The 20,163-nt window shown below is 49.2% G+C and overlaps 1 protein-coding gene across 5 annotated transcripts in view; it reads right to left on the reverse strand.

Moving 5' to 3' along the window:
- MAP4K3 (mitogen-activated protein kinase kinase kinase kinase 3) overlaps positions 1 to 20,163 on the reverse strand; it is a 960,603-nt gene that overhangs the window by 221,736 nt on the left and 718,704 nt on the right. The window lies entirely within an intron of this gene.

Genomic DNA, 20,163 nt, shown 5'->3' on the forward strand with positions numbered 1-20,163 from the left:
CTCACCTTGTGAATTTCTCCCAGTGCCAAAATGGATCTGAAGAATTTTGATACAACTTCCCTCATGTGACATTAGGAGGTGTTATGCGGCTTCACGTCGGGTCTTTCTTGCCCTGAATGTGACGTCAGGGCCACTATACATGTGCCATTTCCACATGCTAACATCAGCTTCTTTCTAATATCAGTCTGCACTGTCAGAATTGGAGCTCACCTAAATTAGAATATACCAGTGTCCAGATTGAGAACTCACTAATGAACTGCATGCGTCCATTCCACAGAATGGGGAGGAGGGTGGGTCGTGAGGAATCTGCAGTTAGATAAGAGTCTCTACCAGAGGGTTTATGTTACTTATCCTAAAAGCATCTATTCACTGCATATATTGTTGTAGATTTCCCTGCTCTGCATACTCCTAGCTTTGGATCTGGACGTTCACACCTTGTTTTTCTTCAAATAATTCTTTTGAGTCACAAAGTCCTGTGACTTCTTCTCTGCTAAGTAATGCACATGTCTGTAGGCACTGTCTTCAAATTGTTTTTTGCGCATCAAGTGTGTGTATGTGTAGTGGAGCAAGAAGCATTCCGTAGTGATGATCGTGTAATGCAAAAAGCAAGCGAGGGAACTGTAGGAAGGTGGCTCTGTATATACCATCTCAAAGAGAGAGATAGTGTGCACAGAGTCCAAGGGTTCCCCTTAGACGTTGATAGTGGCAAAATTAGATCATTCTAATGCTTTATTTTGTGGTAGTGTGGTCGAGCAGTAGGCTTATCAGGGTAGTGTTAAGCATTTGTTGTACACACACAGGCAATAAATGAGGAACACATACTCAAAGACTTAACTCCAGGCCAATAGTATATAGGACCACAAGATTAAAGATTTGAAGTAAATACATAAAATGCAAGGTACTCCACACAGGTAAGTAAGGAACTTTGAATTAGAGCAGTAGTACACACAGTATAGGTTTAAATGACAATGAGCTATTTTAAAAGTGGACACAGTGCAAAAATCAACAGTTCCTGGGGGAGGTAAGTATGGTTAAGTTTCTGAGGTAAGTAAGGCACTTACAAGTTCAGTTTCCTGGGCATAGGCAGTCCACAGTTGGGGGTTCAAGGCAACCCCAAAGTCACCGCACCAGCAACACAGGGCCAGTCAGGTGCAGAGGTCAAAGGAGGGCCCAAAACACATAGGCGCCTATGGAGAACAGAGGTGCTCAGGTTCCAGTCTGCCAACAGGTAAGTACCTGCGTCTTCGGAGGGCAGACCAGCGGGGTTTTGTAGAGCACTGGGGGAGGCACAAACAGGCACACAAAACATCCTCAGCGGCACAGGGGCGGCTGGGTACAGTGTGCAAAGTTGGCATCGGGTTTGCTATTCAAAGCAATCGAGGGACCCGGGAGTCACTTAGGTAATGCAGGCAGGGCACAGGGGGGCTTCTCGGGCCAGCCACCAACTGGGCTAGGCAGAGGGTCACCTGATGGTCACTCGTGCACTGGAGGTTGGTTCCTTCCGGTCCTGGGGGTTGCAGGTGCAGTGCTTTGTCCAGGCGTCGGGTTCTTTGTTCCAGGAAGTCGCGGTCAGGGGGAGCCTTTGGATCCTCTCTGCAGGTGTCACTGTGGGACTGCCGGGGGGTCGTCTCAGGTTACTCACGAGGTCGCAGTCGCCTGGAAGTCCTCTCTGCAGAGTTGGTTCTCTGGAGCCCAAGCCGGGGGCGTCGGGAGAAGTCTCACACTTCCGGTGGGTAGAGTAAGTTCTATGAAAGTTGCAAAACGTTTGCTGTAGGTGAACAGTGCCGCTGTTCTCTGGAGTTTCTTGGTCCTTTGGTTCAGGGCAGTCCTCTGAGGCTTCGGAGGTCACTGGTCCCTGTTGGATGCGTCGCTGTGCATGTTCTTGGGAGTCTGGAGACAGGCCGGTAGGACTGGGGCCAAGTCAGTTGTCGTCTCCGTCGTCTCTGCAGGGCTTTCAGGGTCAGCAGTCGTCCTTCTTTGTGTGGGTTGCAGGAATCTGATTTCCTGGGTTCTGGGTCGCGCCTAAATACTAAGTTTAGGGGTGTGTTTAAGTCAGGGGGGCAGTAGACAATGGCTACTGTCCTGGAGGGTGACTACACCCTCTTTGTGCCTCCTCCCTGAGGGGGGGGGGGGGGACATCACTAATCCTATTGAGGGAATCTTCCAAGCTCAAGATGGAGGATTTCTAAAGGCAGGGGTCGCCTCAGCTCAGGACACCTTAGGGGCTGTCCTGACTGGTGGGTGACTCCTCCTTGTTTTTCTCATTATCTCCTCCAGCCTTGCTGCCAAAAGTGGGGGCAGTGGCCGGAGGGGCGGGCATCTCCACTAGCTGGGATGCCCTGGGGTGCTGTAACAAAAAGCATGTGCCTTTGAGGCTCACCACCAGGTGTTACAGTTCCTGCAGGGGGAGGTGAGAAGCACCTCCACCCAGTACAGGGTTTGTTCTTGGCCACAGAGTGACAAAGGCACTCTCCCCATGTGGCCAGAAACTCGTCTGGTTGTGGCAACTGGTAGGTTGGCAGAAACTGGTCAGCCTAGCACTAGGAGTCAGACTGGTATTCTTTTATTAAATTTATTTATTTATGCAATTTTACAAAACAACACAAACAACCGCCCTGTAGACTGTACATCAAGTAAAGAGGATACAGTAGTGCACAAAAATCTTGCAAGTAATCACCAGAGGCAAAATGCAATGGTTGAAAATCTCAACAAAGCCAGCTTAGCAGAGACCAGCAGCCCCACAGTCATTCAGAAACACAGCCACAAGAGGCGCACCACAAAAATTTAATCCACAAACAGTCACAAGGGCAGAAACACACCGAACTCAACCCAATCAACAAGGTAAGGGCGGCAGAGCAAGCACAAACAGCAGGGACCACTATCAGACGTATCATACATGGCGCACAGTATATCCCAACCAAGTCAAACTGTGTCAGAAAGTAGCGTGACACAGGAAGCATCATCGCATCACATTCAGCCCAGAGTCCAGAAAAGCGCAGAAGGGCGCCCAGATATCCCTAGGATGAGAATTTGCAGGGGCCAGCTCCCAGAAGATTGCCAACTGTTCCTGACAGAACGCAGCATCACGCAGCCAATCAGCTCACGCGGCGCCCTGCCCCACCCCCAGCACATCATCACCCTTCTCTTTGCCAGAAGAAGCAGTATGCCCACTAGACGCCTCCATGCCGGTGGCACCCCCTCCTGCAACCCAAGTAGCACCATCACAGGCGAGAGACACAACCAAGCCTGTCATTCCAGCAATATCATGCATCACATACTCCCAAAAGGCACGCACCGCAGCACAGTTCCATGAAAGATGAAAAAAAATCTGCGTCTGGAGCCTGACAGCGTTCAAAGCGAGCATCAGCCCGCAGACCCATAGCACATAAGGTGTGAGGGGTTTAATATAGCCGGTGCAGAAACTTAAAGTGGATGAAGCGCAGCCTGTAGTTGGGAGACAGCATTCGCATATGCGCACAACTCTTCCACATGACCTCGGTAAGCACCTCTCCCACATCCAGCTCCCATTTAGCCTTAGCAGCCACCGCCACCGTCCCCCGCTGCTCCTGCATGCACCCATACAATTGAGTAATAAGCCTCCGCGGAGACTGCGCCCGCCACAACAACTCCAGTGCTCGACAAGTCTCAGGCACGGCCGGGAGACCAGGATACCGCGCACAAAGCACTGCGTAAACCCGCAGCAAATATAGTCTATGTTACAGGTTGTCAGCACCCGCCCGCAGTGCCTCCTCCGGTGCAAGCAAACAGTCATTCACAAACCAAGCCCCCAGTGAGGACAACTCAGATGCCTCAAGGAATTCACGCAGGCGAGCGTCGCGAGACATCCGCTCATCCGCCACATCCAACACAGGCATCGCTGGGGCGAAAAGCAGTCCCGTCCCAGAGCTACGCCCCAACGCCGCCCAGGCCCTGGAAGTACACGCCACAGAGTCTATCCCTCTCGCATGGGTCCGAGACAAACAGCCAAGAACTCTTGGCAGTCGATCCAGCCAGACCGAATCACTCTCAGGCGCAACGTGGGGCAGATACCTTATAGGATGAATCCAGAAATACGAAAAGTGAGCCTGCGCGCAATAATAATAAAGCTCCAGATCCGGGGCAGCAAGGCCTCCCATCTCGAACGGCAGCGTCAACTTCTCCCACGCAATCCTAGGCTGCCCGCCTGCCCACACCAGTCGAACCAAAGTGGATCTAAGCCTCCGAAGAAAATTCACAGTAAGCACCAGCGGTAGTTTAACAAAGAGGTATAAGAACTTTGACAAAACAACCATTTTAGCGATGCCAATGCATCCAATGAGCGAAAGTGGTAGCGTGCGCCACACCTCTAGTCTATCCTCCAGCCAAGACATCAATCTACCATAATTGGCAAGCCACAGAGTTTCTACATCACAGCTAAGCCACACTCCCAAATAACAGACTGGGCCCTCCACCCACTCGACCGGAAACCGCGACGAGCAGCGCGCAGTCCCACTAGTAAGAGAAAGCACCACCGACTTAGACCAGTTCATCATGATGCCTGAGAAGCAGCAAAATCTAACGACCTCAGTCAACAGAACATCCATATTCTCACCCGGCTCCCCTACATATAACGCAATATCATCCGCATACAGCAAGATCAGAATCGGCCGCTTCCGGAATTGCAGACCCCTATGGTTGTGATGCTGCCGCAGATAGGCCGCCAATGGTTCCATGGCGATTGCGAAAAGAAGCGGGGACAAAGGGCATCCCTGATGAGTACCCCGGGCCACAGGGAAGGGTTCCGAAATGCAACCATTCAGCCTCAACCGCGCAAATGGACCCGAATACAGCAAGCAAATTAATTTGAAAAACCAGGCACTCATGCCCACCCTGCCCAAGAGCGTGAACAAATATGGCCAGGCCAAAGAATCAAACGCCTTAGTCGCGTCCAGAAACACAGCAACCGCCTCGTCATCTCCTGAAATACCGCCCAAAACCGCAAAAAAGGTACGGAGATTATGCATCGTCGACCGCCCCGGCACGAAGCCCGACTGGTCCGGAAGCACCAAGCACAACATCAGGGGCTGCAGACGCAGCGCCAATAGCTTAGCGAGTATTTTATTGTCCACGTTAATCATGGACAATGGGCGGTACGAATCACAACTGTACGGATCCTTGCCAGGGTTCAGGATCGTAACAATCAGCGCTTCCCTCAGGGACGCAGGGAGGGATCCTGTCTCCAGAGCCTCAGCATAAACCTCCAGCATATGAGGAGCTAGAACATCAGCGTACTCCTTATAAAAGGAAGGAGTTAACCCGTCCATTCCCAGGGCCTTCTCGCCAGGCAGCCAACTGATAACTGCCTTGACCTCCTCCACTGAAAAAGGCTAGTCAAAATAGGCCCTATGAGCCTCCTCGAACCAAAGTAAACTAATCTCAGAGAAGTAAGCCTGCGCCACATCAAGGTTCTTCTCAGAAGGGGCAAAATATAGATCCTCAAAATATTGTGCAAAAACCTGCATTACACCTTCAGTACCCAATAATCTCTCACCTCCCTGCCCATCGATTCCAGTCACATACCCACTCGCCCAAGGCTTGCGCAGCAGATTCGCCAGTGTCCGGCCCGCCCTGTCCCCCTCCCCTTAACGCCGGTCCCTAGCATATTTACCCAGAAAGCAGACTTCCCGCTGAGCGGCTTCCTCATATCTAGAAATCGCCTCCCGCAGGGCCGACACCGTCTCGCTCGCCCAACCCGCCACCAATTGCGCCTCCAGCTCCGATATAAGCCCCTCCAGCTCGGCAAGTTCCCTCTGCAGCGCACGAAGCACCCCATGCTGCTTGGCCAGACAATCTCCCCGAATGACCACTTTAAAGGCCTCACAGAGTGTTCCTGCCGAATCTACCGACCCACGACTCTCAGCAAAGAAATTCACAATGGCCTCTCAAATCTCTTCTTGAAATACCTCATCTCGAAGTGCTCCCCGTGGCAGACGCCATGCAAACGCGGCACTCGAGGCTTCAGCTATGGAAAGCCGCAGCAGGACCGGAGAGTGGTCCGAGAGGATCCAAGCCAGATGTTCTACCGACTGCGTCCACATCTCGAGTGCCCAACCATCGATCCAAGCGCGACCAGCTGCTATGAACATAATTAGCGCACGTGCCCTCTCTCTTATCGCCATGCTTCACTCTCCATAAATGAACCAGGGCACCATCACACATGACAGTCTTTAACGCAACAGCAGCAGCAGAATGCCGAGGCCTGGACGCACTCTCCCGATCCCGCTCAGTATCCAGAACAACATTGAATCCCCCCCCGATAATAGTCCCATGTGCCAGCGAGTCAACCAGGCGTTACCTCACAGAAAAACCCAGGTTCATCAACATTCGGGCCATACACTGACACCAACCGACAAGGCCGATCTAACAGGGTGCCATTCAACAACACATAGCGCCCCTCCAGGTCCACTATCACACGATGAGTGCGCCACTGCAGCCCCTTACGAATAAGAATCGCCACTCCTCTAGCGTATCGCGAAAAACCTGCTCCATGACATTCACCAATCCACCCAGCCTGCAACCGGTGCATCATGGAGCCATCCAAATGTGTCTCCTGAAGCATACATATATCGACATGGTGACGCTGAAGATAAGCAGACATTAGTCGCATCTTGCGCTGATCATTCAAGCCACGCACATTCCATGTAAGACAGTTAACTGTCGCCATCAGTCCTTACCATAAACCAGCAACCACTCTCTCTGCCCCACCAGCACGCCACTCGCTACCCGCCTGCCAAACCCTCCCAATCCAGGGAGATTAGAACCATATCTCCACACAACAACGAAACACCCAACCAAAGCACTCACCCCCCCCACCCACGCCGACCTCCCAACTGGGTCAAAGCCAGAACCACCCCACCCAACCCCCAAAAAGAACATACTGGGGCCCACAACATTGTTAAGGGACTCATCCAAGGGTCGTGAGCTAGCCAGACAGACCGTCCGCATGCAGACAGACCGGAGAGGACGAAGGGCAGAAACAAACAAACGAAGACGCAGACATAGCGGCTAAAGAAAGTATTATAAGTCCAATACACCAAGCACTCCAAGCAGGAGCCAAGTTCCAGCAGCGCCACAGCATAGAGGCAGTCAATCACTATCACTGAGGGCCGACCGCTCCTGGCCAGCAGCTTCAGCTCCATCAGTCACAGAGTGCTGTGGTAGCGTTTTAACAAACTTGGCCGCCAGTTTCGGGTCCGTGACGAAATGTAGCGTGCCACCATGCTGAAGCCTAAGCTTCGCCGGGTATATGAGTGAAAAACGCGCCGCCGTCAAACTCAAGGAGCGCTTCACTGGCAAAAAGGCCTTACGAGCCGCCTGCACAGTCGGGGTATAATCAGGGAAAAAAGATAACTCCGTGTTACCATATAACACTGGGCAGCGCTCCCGGGCCAGTCGCAGCACATTGTCACGGTCGCGATAGTTAAGGAGGCTGAAAATAACAGGACGTGGCGGGGTCCCAGAGGAAGGCCGAGGAACCAGCTATCGATGAGCCCTCTCCACTACCAGCATGCGGGAGAGCTCGCCAGGGAACAACTCCGCAAGCAACTTCTTCATAAAATCCTCCATTCTGCCCATGTCTGTAGTCTCAGGAAGACCAAGCATTCTGACATTGTTCCGCCTGGATTGCGCCTCCAAATCCTCCTTCTTATTCCTGATCACCTCCAACACCCGCTCCATCTGTAACAGTCTTTCTCTCCCCCCCATGGCCCTGGTCTTCCAACTCCCAAGTGCGCGACTCAAGTTGCTCAAAACGAGCATCATGCTCGTCCACTCGGGCCCGGACGCGATCCATCTGTTCTGTCAAATGATCCAGCTTGGCGTCAATGCCTGCCAGGCTGCTCTTGAGATCCAAAAACATGGACCGAACCGAAGCATCCGAGCCCCCTCCTCCATCTGTACCTCGCCAGATGATGGCCCGGGGGTGCCCCCCTTCCACCTACCACCATCAAAAGAGTGCTTCGCCTGTCGCTGCTCCGCCTTGCCCATATCGTACAGCACCAAAAAGCCAGCCACCAGCAGACCTCCAAGTGTCAGGGGCCCAACAATCCAAGCAAACAGCCAGGTAAGTTCCAGAGGCCCACAATATACATAATAGGCTTCACTAAGTGTTAAGGACCAGCCAGAATGTCGATCACGCCTCCATCGCCATCAGCCGATCTACAGCAACTTCCGTCTGCGCAGCCCGCAAATGTCCCCCTCCAGTGCAGTGGCAGACGGCCTCAAAGAAATCCCAACCATGCCAATTCTGCACCAGAAGCCAAAGGCGGCTCCCCCCGGCCCGAATCAGCCGGGGATTAGGGCACCAGGGCCCACAGGGGGAGCCCAGGGTCAGGTAGTCCAGGACAGGCCACCCAGTGTGCGAAACCAGCCTCCAGCCCAACCGATCAGCACAACAGTGGGGAAATATCGCACCCCGATGCGAGCGCGGAACCAGGCCCCCCCCACTAGCTGCCACTAGACCAGCATACCAAGGCAGCCTCCCCCGGCCAGCAGGCCGCGTGTCCAGAGCCCGGGACCGGCCAGAATTTGTCCGGGGGTCTGTGGCCCGATACGACCGCCGGGGGACCCCCCCAGAAAGCGCCCACCACTCGTCCCGCTCCAGCAGAGAGCGAAAGCCTCAGGGCCGGGCTGCCTGCGTCGCCTCACCGCGGGAGCACCCGCGAGGAAAAAAACAGCAGCCGGCAGGGACACCACTGCGAAGTGGAGGGCTCCCAACACAGTGGGCCCCCCCAGCACCGCCACGTCAGGAGAAATACACGTTGAATGCCCTAAGTCCGGCCCTAAGTCCGGCAGAGCCACACGAGGTGATGGTCATCTTGCCGGCAGGCTAGCTCCACCCCAGGAGACAGACTGGTATTCAGGGGCATCTCTAAGATGCACTCTGGGTGCATTTTACAATAAGTTCCACACTGGCATCAGTGTGCATTTATTGTGCTGAGAAGTTTGATATCAACCTTCCCAGATTTCAGTGTAGCCATTATGGAACTGTGGAGTTTGTGTTTAACAAACTTCCAGACCATTACAGACCAGACCAGACAGCTTAGACACTGTAGGGGCATAGTGCTCTTGCACATGTACCCTCACCTATGGTATAGTGCACCTTGCCTTAGATCTGTTAGGCCTGCTAGAGGGGTGACTTACCTTTGCCACAGGCAGTGAGAGGTGGGCATGGCACTGAGGGGAGTGCCATGTCAACAGTCATTTTCTCCCCACCAGCACACACAAGCTGAGGGGCAGTGTACATGTACTGAGTGAGGGGTCCCCAGGGTGGCATAAGACATGCTGCAGCCCTTAGAGACCTTCCCTGGCATCAAGGCAAGGAGCTTATCTGTGTGCCAGGGCTGTGCCAATTGTGGGAACAAAGGTACAGTTTAGGGAAAGAAAACTGGTGCTGGGGCCTGGTTAGCAGGGTCCCAGCACACTTTCAATCATAACTGGCATCAACAAAAGGCAAAAAGTCAGGGGGTAACCATGCCAAGGAAGCATTTCCTACCACACAATCCCCCCCCAAACGAAAGAGGAAAAGACTAACCTTTCCCAAGGGAGTCTTCATTTTCTAAGTGGAAGAACCTGGAAAGGCCATCAGCATTGGCATGGGCAGTCCCAGGTCTGTGTTCCACTACAAAGTCCATCCCCTGCAGGGATATGGACCACCTCAACAGTTTAGGGTTTTCTCCTTTCATTTGCATCAGCCATCTGAGAGGTATGTGGTCAGTTTGAACTACGAAGTGAGTACCAAAATGTTATGGTCTCAAGTTCTTCAGGGACCAAACCACAGCAAAGGCCTCCCTCTCAACGGCACTCCAACGCTGCTCCCTGGGGGATAACCTTCTGCTAATAAAAGCAACAGACTGGTCAAGGGCATCCTCATTTGTCTGGGACAGGACCGCTCCTATACCATGCTCCACAGGCATCTGTTTGCACAATGAACTGCTTAGAATAATCTGGAGCTTTCAAAAGTGGTGCTGTACACACAGCTTGCTTCAGGGTGTCAAAGGCCTTTTGACAGTCCACGGTCCAGTTCACTTTCTTGGGCATTTTCTTGGAGGTCAGTTCTGTGAGGGGTGTCACTATTGATCCATATCCCTTCACAAACCTCCTATAGTACCCAGTCAAGCCAAGGAATGCTGTGACTTGAGTCTGGGTTTTTGGAACTATCCAGTCCAGAATAGTCTGGATCTTGGGTTGGAGTGGCTGAACTTGGCCTCCACCTACAAGGTATCCCAAGTAAACCACAGTACCCTGCCCTATCTGACATTTAGATGTCTTGATAGAGAGGCCTGCTGCTTGCAGGGCCTTCAAAACCTTCTTCAGGTGGACCAGGTGATCCTGCCAGTTGGAGCTAAAGACAGCAATATCATCAAGATAAGCTGCACTAAAGGACTCCAAGCCAGCAAGGACTTGCTTCACCAACCTTTGGAAGGTGGCAGTGGCATTCTTTAAGTCAAAGGGCATCATAGTAAACTGGTAGTGCCCATCAGGTGTGGAGAATTCTGTTTTCTCCTTTGCTCCAGGTGCCATTTTTATTTGCCAGTACCCTGCTGTCAAGTCAAAGGAACTTAATTATTTGGCAGCACCTAATTTATCTATGATCTCATCTGCCCTTGGAATGGGGTGAGCATCTGTCTTGGTGACAGAGTTGAGCCCTCTGTAGTCAACACAAAACCTCATCTCTCTCTTACCATCTTTTGTGTGAGGTTTGGGGACCAAGACCATTGGGCTTGTCCAGGGACTGCCAGAGTGCTCAATCACTCCCAACTCCAGCATCTTGTGGACTTCCACTTTGATGCTTTCCTTGACTTGGTCAGACTGTCTGAATATTTTATTCTTGACAGGCATACTGTCTCCTGTGTCCACATCATGGGTACACAGGTGTGTCTGACCAGGGGTCAAAGAAAGGAGCTCAGGAAACTGCTGGAGGACTTGCCTGCAGTCAGCCTGCTGTTGGCCAGAGAGGGTGTCTGAATGTATCTACTGAGCCATCATTAGGGTCAGTAGAGGAGTTCAAGGAGAGGTTCACTCTCTGCTTCCTGGTCCTCATCTGTAACCATTAACATGTTTACATCTGCCATTTTATGAAAGAGTTTGAGGCGGTTCACATGGATCACCCTCTTGGGGGTCCTGCTAGTGCCTAGGTCCACCAGGTAGTTGACCTGACTCTTTTTCTCAAGAACTGGGTAAGGGCCACTCCATCTGTCCTGAAGTGCCTAGGGAGCCACAGGCTCCAGAACCCAGACTTTCTGCCCTGGCTGAAACTCAACCATAGCAGCCTTTTGAACTGCTACTGAACTGGTGGCGGGTTAAACCTTACAAATGCACCTGTCTTGGACTACAATAAATATTAAAACTCTGTGAACTATATTGTCGCCCAATATCTATGGCTATACCTGTGCACAAATCACAGCACCTACCACCACAGGGGCAATCCTGAAAGGACTACATGCAAAAAGATATGGATAGTGCACCACTGCGCAAAGCCAGTAAAGTCCAGTAACACAAAGTTGTCTTTTAAAAATCTTCATTTTTTATTTTTGCTTTTTCTTGAACAAACGAACAATCAGCCAAAGCGTTTCGTCCTACACAAAAGGACTTCTTCAGGGCTTATATTTGCATGGTCTTTAAATTGATTGTCTTTCCATATTATTGGAATTAAATGTCCAACCTATTATTACCCATAACATAAGGGATCAGCCATGTCCGTCCCGGTCGGCAAAGAAAGTAGCAGCCTTTTGGTCATACCACAACTTCTGGAGTTGTTGGCTGTCCTCAAAGTTTTTGCTTGCCTTTTCCATGTACTCTGCCACCCTTGAACGTAGGCCTAGTACATAGTACACCACATCTTGTTGAGGATCATGGAGAGGTCTCTCCCAGCCTTCTTTTACAAGTGCCAATGGTCCCCTAACACGATGGCCAAACAGAAGCTCAAATGGGGAAAACCCTACTCCCTTCTGTGGCACCTCTCTGTAGGCGAAATGCAGACATGGCAAGAGGACATCCCATCTCCTTTTGAGTTTTTCAGGGAGCCCCTATGATCATGCCCTTCAATGTCTTGTTAAATCTCTCCACAAGACCATTTGTTTTGTGGATGGTATTGGTGTGGTGAATTTATAAGTTACCCCACACTCATTTCACATGTGCTTTAGGTGAGCTGACATGAAGTTGGTACCTGTCAGAATCAACCTCCTTAGGGAATCCCACCATGAGTGCTTTGGCTACTGCAGGGGCAGTAGTGGACCTAAGGGGAATTGCTTCAGGGTACCTAGTAGCATGATCCACTACTAGTAGGATATACTGGTTCGCTGATACTGTGGGAGGTTCCACTGGACCCACTATGTCCACTCCCACTCTCTCAAAGGGGACCCCCACCACTGGAAGTGGAAAGAGGGGGGCCTTTGGATGGCCACCTGCCTTACCACTGGCTTGACAGGTGACACAGAAGGTGCAAAACTCCTTTACCTTCTGGGACATATTGGGCCAGAAGAAATGGTTGCCCAATCTCTCCCATGTCTTGGTTTGTCCCAAATGCCCAGCAAGGGGAATGTCATGGGCTAAGGTCAGAATGAACTCCCTAAACTCCTGAGACACTACCACTCTCCTAGTGGCACCAGGTTTTGGATCTCTTGCCTCTGTGTAAAGGAGCCCATCTTCCCAATAGACCCTGAGGGTTCCACTGACATTTCCTTTTTCTTGCTCAGCTGCTTGCTGTCTTAGGCCTTCAAGAGGGGGACACGTTTGTTGCCACTTACACAGCTGTTCCCTTGAGGGTCCCCCCTGGGCCCAAGTGCTCAACCTGGTAATGCGCCATCTCCAAGGACTCAGTTCCCTCAGGGGATAGAACATCTTCCTGGGAAGAGAGGTTCTGTTTCTTTTGCTGTGTTGAAGCTGGTTCCCCAGTCTTCTTTCCTTTTCTCTTGGAAGGTTGGGCCATTATTCCAGACTCCAACACTTCTTTTTCACCCTGAGCCCTGCTCTGTGCCCTTGTCTTGACACACACCAGTTCAGGGATACCCAGCATGGCTGCATGGGTCTTGAGCTCTACCTCAGCCCATGCTGAGGACTCCAGATCATTCCCTAGCAGACATTCTACTGGAATTGCAGAAGAGACTACCACCTGTTTCAGGCCAGTGACCCCTCCCAATTCTAAAGTTACCATTGCCATGGGATGGACTTTAGTTTGATTGTCAGCATTAGTGACTGGGTGTCTGTCCAGCCAGGTACTGTCCTGGGGAAACCAGTTTGTCACCATTGTGACACTGGCACCTATATCCCTCAGGGCTTCTACTCTAGTACCATTGATTGGAGCTGCTGCCTGTATTTTTGCATGTTAGGCGGCCAGGCAGCAAGTGTGGCTAAATCCACCCCACCCTCAGAGACTAATGTAGCTTCAGTGTGAACCCTGATTTTCTCTGGGCACACTGTTGATCCCACCTGGAGAATGGCTATTCCAGTGCTAACTGGAGTAGTATTTGTTGTGGGACTTTTCTTGGGACAGGCCTTGTCTCCAGTTTGGTTTCCATGCCGAGTACAGATTCAACACAGGCCTTATTGGGATCAAAGTTTTTACCCATTTGAGGACTGTGAAGAGGTTCTGGGCCCACCCTCCTGTGCAGGTTTTGGGGGCCCTGTAGAAGACTCTCTACTTTTTCCCTTAGATGTCTCAACACTCTTCCCCTGGGGAGGCCTTGTGACCCCTTTCCTTTGGTCACCCCCTGTGGAAATCTTGGTCACCCTAGTCTTGACCCAGTGGTCTGCCTTCTTTCCCAATACTGGGGGAGAAATTGGACCTAGGTCTACCAGATGTTGATGCAGTTTGTCATTGAAACAATTACTCAACAGATGTTCCTTCGTAAACATGTTATACAGCCCATCATAATAATTTACACCACTGCCAGTTATCCAAACATCTAGTGTTTTGACTGAGAAGTCAACAAAATCAACCCAGGTCTGGCTCGAGGATTTCTGAGCCCCCCTGAACCTAATCCTGTACTCCAAGTGTGAGGAGTCTATCCCTACACTTTCCAGTGAACATTTCCCAAAGGAGAGCCTCCCTGTGAGATTTGTTTACTTTTCTGGTTACACAAGCCCTCTAAAAAGCTGTGAACCATTTGGTGATATCATCATCATCTTCATATTTTGTTACAATCACTTTGAGGATTTTAAGGATATCAGTATTTTCTCTGACCCTATTCATGTTGCTGCCATCTCATGTCTTTCCCTTTCTACGGCTAGGAGCTGCCTCTCCAAAGCCAATCTTTTTGCCATCCTGGCTAACAAGAGGTCATCTTCATTGAGGCAGCCCTCAATGCTTCCAGAGTTACTGGTCTCCCCTGTGGAAGAACCAGTCTCTCTGACTATGATTTGTGGAGTCAGGGTTTGAGAAACCCTGTTCTTCCTGGTTAGGACAGGAGGGGGGAAATCATCCTCCTGTTCACTAACTTCACCATCAGTAGGATTATCCTCAGAGGGGTGGTGCCTTGCAAACTATGCCAAAAGCTCCTGGAGCTTTACTTTGGTAGGGTTGGACCCAGTCTTTATCTTTTTTAGCTTACAGAGAGTCCTTATCTCGGACATCCCTAGATGCAGGTAAGGGGTGAGGCTGAATTCCACCACCATCTCATCTGTGCTAGACATGATCACTCTAAAAGTTGGGATAACTTTTTAAAAATCAAAAACTACTTCTAGAACTTAAATCCAAGCTTTTGCAAACTTTTAAACTCTAAAAGAAATTCTAACAGATCCCTAGCAGGACTTTTAACAATTTAGAAAAATAGTTCAAATTGCAAAAATCAGTTTCTAATGCACATTTTTAGAATTTAGTTGTGTGATCAGATATTTGGCTGAGTAGTTCAGCAAATGCAAAGTCTTAGACCCCACCACTGATCCACCAATGTAGGAAGTTGGCTCTGTATATTTTATCTCAAAGTGAGAGATAGTGTGCACAGAGTCCAAGGGTTACCCTTAGAGGTTGAAAGTAGCAAAATTTGATAATTCTAATGCTCTATTTTGTGGTAGTGTGGTCGAGCAGTAGGCTTATCAGAGGGTAGTCTTAAGCATTTGTTGTACACACACAGGCAATGAATGAGGAACACATACTCAAAGACTTAACTCCAGGCCAATAGTTTTTATATAGAAAAATATATTGTCTTAATTTATTTTAGAACCACAAGATTCAAGATTTGAAGTAAATACATAAAATGCAAGGTACTCCACACAGGTAAGTAAGGAACTTTGAATTAGAGCAGTAGTACACACACTATATGTTACAATGGCAATGAGCTATTTTAAAAGGGGACACAGTGCAAAAATCAACAGTTCCTGGGGGAGGTAAGTATGGTTAAGTTTCTGAGGTAAGTAAGGCACTTACAAGTTCAGTTTCCTGGGCATAAGCAGCCCACCGTTGGGGGTTCAAGGCAACCCCAAAGTCACTGCACCAGCAACACAGAGCCGGTCAGGTGCAGAGGTCAAAGGAGGACCCAAAAAACATAGGCGCCTACGGAGAACAGGAGTGCTCCGGTTCCAGTCTGCTAGCAGGTAAGTACCTGCATCCTCGGGGTGCAAACCAGGGGGGGGGTTTGTAGAGCACCGGGTGGAGGGGCTGGGGAGGGGGGGATTCGGGACACAAACAGGCACACAAAACACACCCTCAGCGGCACAGGGGAGGCTGGGTGCAGTTGGCAAAGTTGGCATTGGGTTTGCTATTGAAAGCAATGGAGGGACCCGGGGGACACGTAGGCGATGCAGGCAGGGCACAGGGGGGCTTCTTGGGCCAGCCACTGACTGGGCTAGGAAGAGGGCTGCCTGCTGGTCACTTCTGCGCTGGAGGTTGGTTCCTTTTGGTCCTGGGGACTGAGGGTGCAGTGCTTGGGCAAGGCGTCAGGTTCTTTATTACCAGGCAGTCACGGTCAGGGGGAGCCTTTGGATCTTCTCTGCAGACGTCGCTGTGGGGGTGCAGGGGGGTCGTCTCAGGTTACTCACGAAGTCGCAGTCGCCTGGGGGTCCTCTCTGCGGTGTTGGTTCTCTGGAGCTCGAGCCAGGGGCATCGGGTGCAGAGTGTGAAGTCTCACGCTTCCGGTGGGAAAAGTGAGTTCTTTAAAAGTTGTTTCAAAGTTGCAAAAATGTTGCTGTAGGTGAACAGTGCCGCCGTTCTCAGGAGTTTCTTGGTCCTTCGGATCAGGACAGTCCTCTGAGTCCTCAGAGGTTGCTGGTCCCTGTCGGATGCGTCACTGTGCAGGTTCTTTGAGTCTGGGGACAGGCCGGTAGGGATGGGTCCAAGTCAGCTGTAGTCTCCGTCGTCCCTGCAGGGCTTTCAGGCCAGCAGTCCTTCTTCTTTGTGTAGGTTGCAGGAATCTGATTTCCTGGGTTCTGGGTCGCCCCTAAATACTAAATTTAGGGGTGCGTTTAGGTCAGGAGGATAGTAGCCAATGGCTACTGTCCGGGAGGGTGACTACACCCTCTTTGTGCCTCCACCCTGTCACCTCAGCTCAGGGCACCTTAGGGGCAGTCCTGACTGGTGGGTGGCTCCTCCTTGTTTTCCTCATGATCTCCTCCAGCCTTGTCGCCAAAAGTGGGGGCAGTGGCCGAAGGGGCGGGCATCTCCACTAGCTGGGATGCCCTAGGGTGCTGTATTAAAAGGCATGAGCAATTGAGGCACACCGCCAGGTATTACAGTTCCTGCAGGGGGAGGTGAGAAGCACCTCTACCCAGTACAGGCGTTGTTCCTGGCCACAGAGTGACAAAGGCACTCTCCCCATGTGGCAATAAATTCATCTGGTTGTGGCAGGCTGGCAGAAACTGGTCAGCCTAGCACTAGGAGTCGGACTGGTATTCAGAGGGCATCTCTAAGATGCCCTCTGGGTGCATTTTACAATAAATTCCACACTGGCATCAGTGTGCATTTACTGTGCTGAGAAGTTTGATACCAAACATCCCAGATTTCAGTGTAGCCATTATGGAACTGTGGAGTTCGTGTTTGACAAACTCCCAGACCATATACTCTTATGGCTACCCTGCACTTACAATGTCTAAGGTTTTGCTTAGACACTGTAGGGGCATAGTGCTCATGCACTTATGCCCTCTCCTTTGGTATAGTACACCCTGCCTTAGGGCTGTAAGGCCTGCTAGAGGGGTGACTTACCTATGCCACAGGCAGTGAGAGGTCGGCATGGCACTCTGAGGGGTGTACCATGTCGACTTAGTAATTTTCTCCCCACCAGCACACACAAACTGTGAGGCAGTGTGCATGTGCTGAGTGAGGGGATCCCAGGGTGGCATAAGACATGCTGCAGCCCTTAGAGACCGTCCCTGGTATCAGGGCCCTTGGTACTAGGGGTACCATTTACAAGGGCTTATCTTTGTGCCAGGGCTGTGCCTATTGTGGGGACAAATGTACAGTTTAGGGAAAGAACACTGGTGCTGGGGCCTGGTTAGCAGGGTCTCAGCACACTTTCAATTATAACTGGCATCAACAAAAGGCTAAAAAGTCAGGGGGTAACCATGCCAAGGAAGGCATTTCCTTACATATATCATATGTTGAAAGTTTCTGACCTATGAACTTGTTTTTTGCTGAGAACTGTTACAAAATGATTGCTCTAGTGAAAATCTTGGTACATGCTTATCGGGAAGTTGATTGGGAGCTGCACGTAAACAACTATGGAGTCACTGACTACAGTGTTTTGCAAATTTGATTGCACAAACTACCCGAGATACGAGTCCTGGTATTTGTAAAGAGTGAAGAAGCTAGAGGTGGAAAAAACATCTATCTACAGAAAAATCATCCAAAGACATTATGTGGTGAAAAAGGGAAGGTTCAATGCTGTGGCTCCAGATATGAAACTGGAACAGATGATCCAGAGATCACAGAGGTCACTGCTGGTCAGACACATAAAAGTGAATATGTTGCTCAACGGCAGCTAGCTTACAATGAAGTCCTTTCTATTTGTAATGTTTTCAGAGAGGTGACAAATTCATAGTTAATGGAGAATTGTTAAACTGTTCGTCACCAAGAACTTGTGGGAAAGAGAGGGGAATGTTTTAATAAACATATTGACAGCCTTCTTCGAATCATGCAGCAGCAAGGCAACCCCTATGAAATGATTGAGCCTGTGCGACTAAACAACTTTGTGACCAAACAATATGTGGATAACAATATAAAAACATGTCTACTAGATGACCTGGAACGAAATCGAAACTATACGCAGAACCAAAGCAGGAAAGATTTGTAATGAAAGAGAAAAAAGCTGCTTGACAATCACTAAAGCTAAAATTCCACGCTTTAATTGCCATAGTAAGAGTTTCGTCCAACCAGCCACTACAAACCAGGTTACAAAAAACAACTTTCGCAAGCACATAGAGAGATGGATGTAGCAAAAGATATGGGTGAATTTATCAAGGATGATCTTCCAACAAACGCATTATTTGCTGGAGATGCTGCAACCAAATCAGTGAAGCACAAACTCGTACAAGAGCTTAAAAAAACCCTTTCACCTGAAGAATTTCAATTCTAAAAGGTGTCCTTATTGAAAACTGCTGTTGTTGTAGACTATATGTCACAATTGCGAACGGTCATGATTCCATACATGCAAAACTTCGGAGAAGTCGTTCAGACTGTTCTACAATTATCAAAGTCAGTATGCACCTTGCAAGAACTGCACATAGTTCAAGATAACTGTCAAAGACAATCTGTCAAAGAATGTGAGAGACTCAAACGAATGTCTACAAGTGGAACAACATGACACCTATACCTGTGCAATTTGAAAAATTCTGGTCATAAGCATCTAACGAGATGAACTTGGAGATGTTAGCTCGCCAAAACATTGCTGATGCTTTAGTGAACAATGAATTTCCAATTCTTGCAAATGGAATGTGTGCCAATGAAGAGTTAGTGCCTCCAGAGATATATTCAAAAGGTACTAGACATACTGTTCAACAGCAAACTGGAGGAAGCTGTCCTTCCTGATGTGCCACATGTTGAGTGAGCTGTTCGAAATGGTTCAATTTGAGTCATTGTACTGTCAAGTGACACATATGTTATTACTGTGCTACTTAGATATGTTGCAATGTCCATAAATCAAGGATTGTCAGACGTATGGATACGGATGTAACAGTCGAGAAAAGACACTTAATCCCACTTCACATTCTGTACAAGAAACTTGACCAAGACATACCCAGTGTTCTAATCAACACACATATTCTTACGGGTGATGACACTATGAGCAAAATTGGAACACAGGTTGGAGCTTTAACTGCTTGGTCTGTGAAGCTTCTAAAATGATTTGCTGAGATAGAAGAAGAATGTGACTTTAAAGACATAAAAAAATAACTTGTGCATGTGTGGAAAACGAGTTCTGACTGTGTCACATATTTGATAATCTTTGGTACAGTGAGTTCAAGATATCAGTCCCACTAACTGACCTTCCACCGATGTTAGATTCTGTGCGTAGACACATTTGAAAAGCGGTCTACTTGATCAGAAAATGTGTAAATGCTTTGGATCATGCATATATAGAGAAAGATCTGTGTGAATTTGTCTGGGAAGTTACTGATGGGGTGCTAAAACATACGAAATATTTATAGCCCACAGAACTTACACATACATGCAAAACCTGTGCTACAAAAAGATGTCCCTGTCAATAAGCTCTTCTCAAATGTTCACCATTCAGCAAATGTACCACGAGCAATTTCCAAAACAAATAGATTGAACTAAGAAAATGTGTCTAAAACAGGAGTGATAAACATTATTTTTTCATATTCAGATCAGAAACATTGTTTGGTGTTTAAATACAGGGATTAAAAACCATTATTATTTGTTTAATTTCTGTATAAGTCTCTTCTTACTCTATTATAGCTGCCATTTTGGAAAATGGCGGAAGGATTGCTCTGAGAAGTTATTTTCTGTCACTTAAAGACCACTTCACCCCCAAAACCTATGTTTTGACACAAAATGAACTGTATAGGTCTCATGGTTCCTGAAATATCACTGCAACACATCTGTCATTTTTAAAAATATCGTCCAGAATCTGATCAGCAATATCTACTCACTCTAAATTATTTCTCTAATAATTCAAATCAAAAATGAAAATCTCTGGAAAAAATTTTTTTTTAGAGGCATATCAGGGTCGGGATTAG

This window comes from Pleurodeles waltl, chromosome 5 (assembly GCF_031143425.1).
Source record: "Pleurodeles waltl isolate 20211129_DDA chromosome 5, aPleWal1.hap1.20221129, whole genome shotgun sequence".
NCBI lineage: Eukaryota > Metazoa > Chordata > Amphibia > Caudata > Salamandridae > Pleurodeles > Pleurodeles waltl.